This window comes from Nuphar pumila, chromosome 16 (assembly GCF_984573655.1).
Source record: "Nuphar pumila chromosome 16, dmNupPumi1.hap1.1, whole genome shotgun sequence".
Lineage (NCBI taxonomy): Eukaryota > Viridiplantae > Streptophyta > Magnoliopsida > Nymphaeales > Nymphaeaceae > Nuphar > Nuphar pumila.
In genome coordinates, this window is record NC_143264.1 from 48451200 (window position 1) to 48464005 (window position 12806).

The following is a 12806-nucleotide window of genomic DNA, read 5'->3' on the forward strand; positions in this document are numbered from 1 at the left end:
GTTTGGTCTATTTTGAGTATCAAAGAAGCTATATCCCAATCCGGTTTTATTAACCGAGCATCTTTGAGAACCAAGAAGTTTTTCTAGATTCTCTTGACCATTTGTGAATTTGGTCACTATAGAAAGAAGATCATTTGACTTTTCTTTAAGACTAGATATTTCCTTTTGTAAGAGATTGGTTCTAACTCCAAATTTTTTTATCTCAATTGCTTGGCAAGAATTTTCCTTCTTGAGATCTTCTATTTCTTGAAGTAACACTTTATTTTGAGAGTCAAGAGTTAAATTTTTAGTTTTTAACTCTTTATTTTTAGAACTAAGACTCTTAAATTTAGCATATAAATCATTAAATGCTTCAAATAACTCATCATAGTCAAATTGACTTACCGAATCTTCTTGTGCTACAAAACACATGTTGGCGACTTCTTCATTTGATTCTTCATCGGAAAAGGAGTCACTATCATCCCAACAGGCTTGAAATGCCTCTTTCTTCTTGAATTGGTCCTTGGGCTTGAATTTGAGAAGAGGACAATCTTTCTTGATATGTCCTGCCTTTTTGCAGTTAAAGCACTTTACTTCATTGGGAATGGAAGAATCTGCTTTCTTTGCCTTTCTTTGAAATCTTCCCTTTTTGATGAATCTTCTGAATTGTCTTGTGATGAGGGCAATATCTTCATCTTCATCTTCTTCAGAATTTTCTGAGTCAGAAGTAGCCTTAAAAGCAAGAGATTTCTTTTTAGGCTCTTCTTCTTGTCTGTCTTGAAGTTGGACCTCATATGCCATTAGGTTACCAACTAAGTCTTCAAGAGTGAGAGTATTGAGATCATTTGCTTCTTCAATAGCAGTGGTTTTTCTCTCCCATTCAGGAGTTAAACACCTTAGAATCTTTCTGACTAAATCCACTTGTGAATATTCTTTTCCAAGGGATTTCAAAGTGTTAGTTATATCGGTCATTCTAGTTACCATGTCCGATATAGATTCATTTTGCTTCATTTTGAACAATTCAAATTTATGAACTAAAGAAGCAATTTTAGATTCCTTTACCTTTGGCGTACCTTCGTGTGTTACGAGAAGAGTATGCCAGATTTCATTAGCTGTAGAGCATTGAGAGATGCGATTGAACTCTACCTTGTCAACGCCACAATATAAGGCATTCATTGCCTTGGCATTAAGTGAAGCATTCTTCTTTTCATCATCGGTCCATCAGCTGAAATCAGTTGATGGAGTTTGGTACTTTTCTGAAACAACTCTCCAGATATCGAGATCCATGGATTGCAGAAATATTGTCATTCTTACTTTCCAGTATCCATAGTTTGTTCCGTCGAAGAGAGGAGGACGAACAGAGGAGCTTCTTTCTTTGTGCTGAGATGTTGTAGTTGCCATGCTAGATGATGGTCAAATCAAAGTAATAGCAAACCTCGCTCTGATACCAAAAGAAAGTGCACTAGGATCGAGGCAACGAGCACTAGAGGGGGGGTGAATAGTGCTTTTAAAAATTTCTGCGGAATATTGAATGATTTTGCAAATCTCAAAGCAAACACACAAAGAACACAAGATTTTATCCTGGTTCGGTCAAACCCGACCCACATCCAGTCTCCAAGCAAAACCCGCTTGAGATTTTCCACTATCAACCTTGTAAACTACAAGATCACACAGACCATAACCGGTCCCACTTTCAGTAACAATCCTACTGAAAGCAAACAACTCCTTTACACCAAGGAGTCCTTCTTTTTACACAAAAGAAATAACAACTTACAATACAAACTATGAGCCTTCATTTTGAATGCAAATGAGATGCAATTGGCTTTTGAGGTTGTTGAAACACTCTACTCACGAATTCACTATCTCTCAAAGTGATTTGAGTGAAAAACTGAAGTGAAAATATCACGTGAGTGAGAAAACAAATACTTGAATGAATAGGAGTGAAAAGCAAGAAGTAATTCAATATAATTCTATTGAATTTTATGTTTTTGAGTGTAGAATGCACTCATATTTATAGTTAAAAGATTCCATACGTTGAGAGTATGAAAGGGTGTCAAAACTGTCCATTTTGAACGATCAAAACGTTTGAAAAATGAAAAGACACGCCTTTTTTGAAGTTTCAGGAAAACGACAAAATTAGTCGACTGAAACATCAGTTAGTCGACTAATAGTTAGTTATTAGTAGAATGACAGTTATCGTCGATCGACTGATCTGTTAATCGAGCCGTTTGAAAATCTGAACTTTTGAATCTTAGTCGACTTGAGAAAAGTTAGTCGACTGATAATATTATCAGTAGACTGAAAAACCTTTTAGTCGAATGCTGCTAAAAACTTCTAAAAAAACAAACATTCTGTTCGGTCGACTGATAAAAAGCATTAGTCAACTGCTGCTAAATTTTCAGAAAACACATGTTCTGTTCAGTCGACTGATAAAACCATTAGTCGACTGCTGCTAATTTTCCAAAAAACAGACATTCTGTCCAGTCGACTGATAAAATCTTCGGTCGACTAATTTGACAAGAATGACTTTTTAGAAAATATGGCGCGAAAGGATTAGTCGACTGATAAGTCTATTGGTCGATTAATAAACATGAAAATTTAAGAAAAGAGTTTTCTAAAAAGATTTTCAAAAGAGTTTCTTTTAGAAAAGTTTTTCTAAAGACTTTTAAGGTGAAATGCAACCTAAATATGCACTCTAAGTAAGGCTCTTACAAGAATCTAAGACTTTTAATGAATTAAACATTTGCACACTAGTCTTCAAGGATTCTTCACCGAATTCTTCAATTTCTTCATAGCCTTAGCTGAAATGCAGTTGATTCTACTTGATCATCATCAAAACCTTGTACTTGAAGTATCATGTATGGCTTCATTGTTGTAACAAATATGATATTTACAATATTAAGTTTATCTACTATCACAAAATGATTTACCCTAAAATAGTGTCCTATGAGGCTTGTGAGGGCATGCAATGTCAAGTCCGTTTAAACAAAAATCCATGTCAGACACGTGTCGAGGTTTAGTCCACCGTGTCAAGCCCGACCCAGACCCGAGCTCTTGAATGTTTGAGAGCCTGCATCTTTAAAAGACGCAGGCTCGGCAGACGATGGGCAAAACCCTCACCCCTTTGTGAACACTCCAAATTTTTCAAAATGTTGCAAATATTCCCCTTTTTTGCCCCTGACCCCATTTTTTTGAGAAAATTGAGTCAATTTCAATCTAAATTTCAGTTATTCTTCAAATTTACTAGAATCAAATCCGTTTTCTACATTTAACTCAATTTCGAGTCTGGATCCAGTGTCAAAACTCAAAACTGAGCCTCGTTATAATATTTTCAAAATTAAATTCACAAGAATACCAAAAAGAATTTTCGAAAGGCTCAGACAGTCGATCCAGTGTCCATTTGGATTCGATGATCTGTATTTCTTGGTTCGAGGTTCAAAAACTTGAACATTTCCTCAAAATACGGATTTAAACTCGTTTTCTAAAGAAATATCAAAATTAAAAAAAAAAACCCGAATTCTCAGAAAACCCATCTTTTATAAATATTTCTCAAAAATACAAAAAAAATAGTTTTTTTTAAACCCCTCATTTTGCCTAGATTCTAGAATGTATTCCAAAATCACAAAAAAATGTAGAAATATGAAGAAAATAACAAAAAAATTCAAAGCATAAAGAAAATTACAAAAAAATAAGTTTTAAAACCCCTTTTAAGATTTTTTTTTTAAAGAGAACCCGCTTTTTGAAAATGGGAAAAACCTGCAACGGTTCACGACCTCTCTCTCTCTCTCTCGCACTCTCTCCCTCTAGAAGCATCCGTTGTTCCTGCCCATTTCAACCCTTGGATCGACCCCTCCATTGCCTTCTTCATCTCCACCATCGATCCTCAACGACTGTCTTCCCTTCCAGAGCCTTCCTTTTCTTCTTTAAAAGAGGCACACAAGAGAAGTGATCGACATCCGTGGTCCACCTCCCCTCACCATTGCATCCCTCGATTCCTCTTCTCCAGTTTCTCCTTTTTCCTTCTCTTCCCTCTTCTTTCTCATTTTCCTTGTCTTTCTCTTCTCGAGTGGTGAAGAAGTATTACCTTGTAGCATTATACAATGCTTCTTCCTTCCCAATCGAAGCCTAGCCACGAAGGCCTCCACAGTAGAAGGGAATAACTTGACTCCTTCATTCAGAACCTCTGTGATCATCCATTACTCTCTCTCCTCCCTCTTCTGAAGAAATCTCTTAGAATCCCTGGAAAGCCACGAAGGAGGTCAATCACCCCCCCTGTAGAATTACAGGTGAGTAACCGTCTCTCTCCCATTTCAGATTCTCTACAAAAAAAAAAACTTTTCTCTGCTTACTGTTTGAACCTCTTCTCTCTCATTTTTTTTAAGCATAAATGATGGGATCGCCTTGCATATAGCAGGATTGACCCATCTATTGCTACATTAAAGGAATTGTCCAAGTTCCAACATTCTCTTCTTCTCCTCTTTTGCCAATTACTTCTGAATCTCTGTAATTTCTGCATTTTTTTTGTTTGTTGTTTTGTAGTATTAGTTTACATTTTTTTCTCTCTCTTTCCTTTTTTTTTCTTCTTCTCGTAGTCCTGCATAACTAGTCATGGTTTCTCATTTGTATTTTAATTCATTATCAAACAATGGGATTATTCTTTTACTATTTTAGTTTTTATTTCTCTTTTCTTCTGCACATTGGAGCGTTTGAAGATGGTTTCATCACCCTGCGCTGACCTGGTGTCCTGTAAGGGGGTTTGAATCCGATTCTAATAGAAGATCCATTGCATATCAGCATCTTGTATTTGGTTTTCTTCGCATATCCAAATCCCTGGATCTTGTATGATGTTTGGTTCACCCTTGGTCTTTCCATTAATGTCGGTTTCCAATGCCATGTTAAAAATCGTTTTACCCTTTTTTGTTTGTGATTTCCTGTTGGCCTCCAATTTTTTATTTTTGGTTTTACGAAACGTGATCATCCTTTTGCTGTAAAGGTTGATAACCCGATCCCCTGTTACAAGGCGACCTGCGTTATGCTGACTGATCGTAAGTTATGTTTGAAGTGGCATTGTTTTTATTCTGTTTCTAATATTTTGAATCATATTTTGCAATTAAATCCTGATGTTTAGAATCCTTCCCTGAGGCAATTTACATTTCTTACATTACGTCCTTCCTTCTCATTTTTTTTTTCTTCGTTTTGCCATTTCGTTCAATATTACATTCTAGTCTGTGGTTTATGTTGCCTTCAAATTTTGTGCTCTCCTTTTCTTTTTCACTTGTTGTAATTTTTGGTTCATATCTAATTGCTATTTCTCTGTGGATAATCGGCTGACACTTATGATTTTCCCTTTTTTTCTGTATATATTGTGGTTTGATTTCCTGCTAATTTCTGGTTACTTTCTTTCGATTAAGTTATGCTTTGCAATGATCTTCAAATAGTCCTGTATCTTATCTGTTATTATTCACTTTACTAGCTATCCGTTGGATTTCCTTGATACAACGCACTCTATCCTTGTTTGGTTTCCAAACCAACTGGAAAGAGAGGGTAATTTTTTTTGTTATTGTCTGCACCTTTGTGGTCTCTGGGTAGCCTTGCTTCTGAAGGAGTTGTGTGCCCACACATGTATATCCTTTATCTTGTTGCTTTCAAGTAATTTGGTTCTGCTGAAACCTTGTCCCTTGAACACTCATTGTTATAAACAGATCAATAGATGCCCTCGTTTGCTGAAACTATGTCAGAATAAGAGAGTCCTTTGGTGCGCTTCTCAATTCTAACAAGTATAGGCATTCAACAAACAAGGTACTGGGACCTAGTGATGATATGAACAAGAGAAAATTTCAGAGGATTAAGGATTTTAAGGATATTGACAAGTCCGATTTTAGTTCCATGCAAGAGAGGAGTACAAACTGTAAGTTTCTCTACAAATTGTTGTTGTTTGTATTACATTCTGTATTTTTTATCCATGCTCTATTCTCCAGCTGCAAATCATTATAATAATCATGCAACACCATCTGCATTTTAGCTGAATAGCATATCATTAAAATTTTTGCATCTCCCCGTCATACCTGTTTCCCTCATTCCTTGTAATCTGCATATTCCATTGTATATTGCCTGCTGTGTAAAATCAGGTAATGGCAGCGTTAGTTGTGAGGCCTCAACCTGCTGAAGGCAAACTACTTAGGCAAAATGTCTTCATATTGATTAGGCAGGGTGGAATTTACGATCATGACATGACTGTAAAATTTTAGATAATGTATAGTCTTGCATCTGAGTATAGTCATTCACGGTCACCTTTTTTTTTTTCTTTTCTCATTCAGATCATCTCCACATTGCATCAATGTTAAATCATGCACATCATCTTGTTGCTAGTCTTCATTCACAAATGAGTCTGTGTCTTCCCATTCACTTCTTTCCCCTACACAGCATCCGCACACACCGAATGCCTATAATATCATTTATAACGTGCTTTAACACCTCTCCACTGCTTATCATCATTCATATCATTTGCATCTCTATATTCCCACTCAATCACCACAATTTCCATGCATTATAACACCCCATACACAACACCCTACTTCTGCACTTCCACAGTGCATTCCCTTCATATCCCCACCTGCATATAGGCATTCTACCCACTGTAGGCACCCACATCTGCTGCCTTCTTTATTGTTTGCACTACACTCTTCTTAAACATCCTACCTCACCTCTCTGCTAAAACCCCACCAGTGCACAACCTTTTCCCTGTCACACTATACATTTTGCATTTAATACCTACCTGCATAACATATGCCTTCATCTCCAGCCCATGCAGCCCACCGCTGCACTCTTGCCATATCATAGCACCATCACTTATAGGCACAACATTCCCCAATTGCACAGCCTGTGCACACTCCATCTACCTGTTGTCCATCCGCAACCAATCCATAACTCCGTTCCATTTGCAGCACCCCCACCTGTTCACCGCATTAACACATAGGCTACCACTGCATCTTACATACCTCATGCACTTCCAACAAATCCCCTTTCCAGTCCTATACCTCCGCATCTATGTCTGTCTATGTGTGTATATATATATATATATATATATATATATATATATATATATATATATATTACTTCCCGCACCTTCCATCACCTTCAGCGCTTGTGCTTCATCAATACATGGCATCTCCATGCTTTTCTGTGGCTTTTTGCCTTCCATAGCAGTCTATGGACTGCTATAGCCCTTGTACACAATTACCTTCTTTGCTTGCCATTGCATACAACCCTTCATTCCCTCACTACCGAGCACCTGTTAGGCACCATTCATCATAACACCCACTAAATGTACATGCATTTTCACGCAGATTTCCCTCATTAGCATATAGACATCTGTTATCATCGCAAAAATTTTCCACCTCTCTTGCGAGAGAGAAACAAATTTCGGGAGTCAAACTCGACCAAAGTTTTGAAAATCGTTTTGAAAATTAACTCGCCTCCGTTTTGAAAATTTGCGAGAAAATTCTGTGGAATGGGATTTGCCTGTCGGTACGAGGTTCAACCGTTCCTGGCACCTTTACCAGGGGTAATTGAACCAAGGATCAATTATGTGCTTTAACTTGACTCAAATTGTAAAATCCGTGAAATTTATGAAATTCTAAATGAATAAAAGGGATCTGTTATGTGAAATAGTAAGATTTTAAGTTAGACAGTACAATTTTTATGACTTGTGGTTTCTAGAACGAAACCGATAACAAACTCTCACAAGTGGTTTTGGATCCGGATCTTGGCGAGATCCGATGATCCGACCCAATTCACGAGTCCAAGTAAGGAAACCTGATGCTTTCGGGATGATAGCGTGAGATCCGAAGCACATTTAAAGTAAGCAAGTGCAAGTTTAAAACCAACGGGTGAAAAATCCACTTGAAAATGGAAGAAATCCATCAACAAGGAAAAACGTCCCAATATGACATAAAAAGAATATTTTCGCAAAAGTAAACAATAAGTGGTGAAGTGGAGTTATGGTAGGACGCACAAGGTTGTAGAGTTGCAACCTCAATTCAAAACCCCCTGTGCGCAAATTATTTTTTTTCACAAGAAAGTAATGTTTTCTACCTTGGTGAAAAGGGTAAAAACGTGGGATTATGTTAAGCCTAAATTTTTGGTTTTTTCATCTAGCTCTACCAAGGATTGAGGAGAATCCCAGGTGACATGGAAGAGGGGTACCCATAAAGCAAATAGTGAGGGAAGTTAGAGGAAATCATGCCAAAGACAGGAGGGGGCATTGTTGGAAATAGACATCACCCACCAAAAACATAAGATTTGGGTGAAGTTTTAATGCCTTGAAAATTTGGTAACTTCCCCCTAAATAGAGGAGTTAAATGAGAGATTTTTGGTAAGGAGTTACATTAGACGTCTCTCTCTCTCTCTCTCTCTCTCTCTCTCTCTCTCTCTCTCTCTCTCTCTCACGGTGGTGGTCGGCCTCCATTGTTGGACTGTGTGGACCTCCCTTGCTGAACGCGTGAACATCCATTATCGACGTGGGGTGCCGCTCTAACGAAGAGAAGGGGTTGCAGCCTTGCCGTCGTGAGACTCCAAAGAGGTAAGGAGCATTGCTATTTGTATGTAAGTGGTTGATGCCTTGTTGCACATCTATGTTGCAATATCATGGAGTTTACGCGACAAGCACCACCTGTATATAGGAATGTTTAGGGCCTCGAGACCGAGGTGGCATGAGCGGAAACACCTACTCGCCAATAGGTTAATATGTAGTGGTTCAGCCAATGGTTCTCACCCTTGGCCAACGTTGGGGCACTGTGGTGTTCTTTGTAAGGGCATTTTGTTCCTATGTGTGTGCCTGGTGATATGTAGTACTCATATCAAAACCTACAGTTCGAATCTATGTAGGAAAATGCATATATTTTTGGTGTGGGTGTTAGCCATGACGGATTCAAGATCGAAACAAAAATAAAGTAGGCAAATGGCGTGGAACCTTAAGTATCTTGGATTATTGTTCATGAAATTATTGTTTGGTTGTATTTTCTTGTTCAATACACCTTTCATACTTTGTAGATTGAATGGTTTTAATCAGGTCTGAAGTTATGTATACGTGATTGCTATTTCACATCATGGTAAAATAAAGATATATCATTCCTATTGGGTAATTCGATTGGATTCGATGTTTTTGAGTGTGGAATGCACTCATATTTATAGTTGAAAGATTCCATACATTGAGGATGAAAGGGGTGGCAAAACAGTCCATTTAGAATGATCAAAATGTTTGAAAAATAAAAAGATACACCCTTTTAAAAGTTACAGAAAAACGGCAAAATTAGTCGACTGAGACAATAGTTAGTCGACTGATAATATGTTCAGTCGACTGATAAAACCTTCAGTCGACTACTGCTAAAATTTCCAGGAAACAGACATTCTGTTCAGTCGACTGATAAAACCTTAAGTCGACTGATGCTAAAAATTTTCCAGAAAATAGATATTCGGATCAGTCGACTGATAAAACCTTCAGTCGACTGATGCTAAAATTTTCAGAAAATTGATATTCTGTTCAGTCGACTGATAAACCCTTCAGTCGACTGCTGCTAAATTTTTCCAGAAAATGGACATTCTGTCCGGTCGACTGATAAAACTTTTGGTCGACTAATTTTATGATCAGTCGACTGATAAACCTTTCAGTCGACTGCTGCTAAATTTTTCCAGAAAACGGACATTCTGTCCGGTTGACTGATAAAACTTTCGGTCGACTAATTTTATGATCAGTCGACTGATAAACCCTTCAGTCGACTGCTGCTAAACTTTTCCAGAAAACAGACATTCTGTCCGGTCGACTGATAAATTCTTCGGTCGACTAATTTTTCAAAAAAATAACGTTTTGCTTAGAAGATTTGAAGCCAAAAAGGTTGGTCGAGCGGTGAGCCTATTGGTTGACTAATAAACATGAAAAATTGAGTAAAGAGTTTTCTAAAATGATTTTCGTGAAGGGTTCTTTTAGAAAAGTTTTTCTAAAGACTTTTTAGGAGAAATGCAATTGAAATATCTATGAAGGAAATAGTTTTGATGGTAAACTAAATATGTGATTCACATATGGACTTTAGGATTATGTCCAATACATGGAACACACATGATAAAGTTGGATAATGCCATGTTGCGGCATAACCAGTGGGGGTACGAAATGTACACTCGAGCTCATAAACAAAACTGAAAATGCCGAATGTTTGAGTACTTGACACAAAGTTGAACCAGAATTATGAGAAATTGTGGTTGATGCCTTTGAGGCATTCGATGGGTAATGTGCATATACTAAGATCAACCTGAGTATGAGTTGGGGTTTTGAAAATCCCCTGTGGTGCAATGACTTGCACATAAGAATAAATAAAATAAAATAAAAATATGCACACATAACCTAAATGTGGGATTCTGGGTATACCTGAAAGATGGTATATGTTACTGGTTTCTCAAGGTTCTGGGTACATCTGAAAGAAGATGTATGTTACTGGATCCAAACAAACAAGAATGAAAATTTATAAACATAAATTAAATATGTGGGATTCTGGGTATACCTGAAAGATGGTATATGTTACTGGTTTCTCAGGGTTCTGGGTACATCTGAAAGAAGATGTATGTTACTGGATCCAAACAAACAAGATTGAAAATTTATACACATATAAATTAAATATGTTGGATTCTGGGTATACCTGAAAATGGTATATGTTACTGGTTTCCCAGGGCTCTGGGTACACCTGAAAGATGGTGTATGTTACTGGACCCATGGTCTACCTTGGAGAGGGTAGGTGGTACAAGCTTCGTGGACATTCTTGTTCTTGTGAGAGCTAGGCGTCTCACCCGGTCCCCAGTCCACGAAGTTAGGGGACCAGGACTACCAGTATGTCCTAGGTGGTAGATCCAAGTCTTCTGCAGAAGTACAAGGTGCATCCTAATTTTTGTTCTAGCCACTGGGGAGTTCTCTCTCGGTCACTGACCATCCCCTTTGGATATCCGTACGGCTAGTCATACGGGTTATTAAATAATAGACCCCCGTATGGTCTCGGTCCGCTACGAGGTCTATGCCTGTGAGTACCCACATGGTAAGAGTAAGATAAGCATTAAATAATTTAAGTTGACTAGAAACTTACCTCTGAAGAATTACATTCTGTTGAGTTGACTTTAGTAAAACTTGTGGAATCTACAGCTTGTACTAATGTGGATAAATATACTTCTAGTTCAGTCATCCTTTGCATTGTATCTTGAATTAGAAAGCATAATCATCTTCTTAGAATATTATAAACTTCCATGCTAGTTATATCTGCAGTACTTGCACATATTTGTACACAGGTCACTGAGCACCACATATAAATATAATGCTTCTTACGCAGACAGGGGAGTCTGACCCTTCTGCTTTAAATGTTTTTCAGGTAGCAACTAATTGGAGCATCGGGGTGTCGTTTTGGATAAAGCCAAGAGATCTCATTTATTCAGTATTTTATGTTTGAACTCTGATTAGTAGATTTACAATTCTGTTATGGGATGTAATTAATGACATTAATGTTTCAATTAATGAATGGTATGTTTAGTACTTTTCTGTTTTACCCTGTAATGCGCCTGACTTGTATTTTACGCACTTCCGCTATTTCAAAAAAAAAAAATTTTACTCCAAAATTTTTACTATAAAAAGTTGGGGCGTTACACAAATATCTAAATTATGCTCTATTTTTCCTAGAATGCACAGAGAATCAGGTTTGTGCTATGAAATTTTGAAAATAATGAAAGTTTGAGAAACATGATGTTTGCTTTGGAAAATTGAAATATTCTTTAAGAATGATTGGAAAAGTGCTTGAAAATGGAATTCCTGGGAAAATCATTAAATTTCATTGGAAATCAGAAATTGGAATGGAAAATGAATTCTCAGAAAAACTTGAATCTTGAGAAAATCGATTTTTTGAGATTTGGAATTTGCTTTCTAAGAAAATGGAATTGACTAGTATGTAATGGATGTCTACTTGAAGGGCATCTCCATGAATAGGCTGTTGAAGAATCCACTGATATTGTAAAAAAAAAAATTCAGGATATGTTATAGATATATCAGCTAATGTGATGTAAACGATCAAAAGAGGCATTATGAATATGCAAAAGGCTAAATATGGAGATGCTTCAATGACTGTACCAATACACTCTTGATATTCAAACATACAATACAGAAAGGGCATTAATACACACATATAAATATATTGTTGGTATGCTAAATATCAATATGTGGTTTATTATACCAACATTCAGCAAATCAAGGAAATGTTTGTACATTTTGCAGTAGAATATCCAATGACTAAGTCAAGGACATAGCACCTTTGACACAACGCATTTTATTGTACATCTAAATGAGGAATTGCAATCGAATACAGTGAGAATCCAAGATTAATGATGCTTTGTTCCCTGTTATTAGATTGATTTCAGTCATTTAATGAATTGAGACAAGCTGATTCACCAGGAAAAGAAGACTCAAGTTCCAACATGTCCATTCCAGAATAATTTCCAACTATGGTAGAGACAAATCAATATCCTCAAACAAATGGAAACATACAGTTATTAACTGATATCCTGTAGCATCTACTTAGACACTTTTGAGCACTAAAATGCCTACCAAAGTACCACTTGAGAAACAACAAAGCAAATATCAACCAAAATGAGTCCAGAGTGATGTCAATCAAGCTGCTAAATACAACCTCAAATGACTCTCTAATCAATCTTATTTTCCAAAAGAGAAGGATAAAAAAAATCGTTTGAATGAATCATAATGCATTCATCGAGATAGCTGATATTCAATAAAATGGAACCAGGAG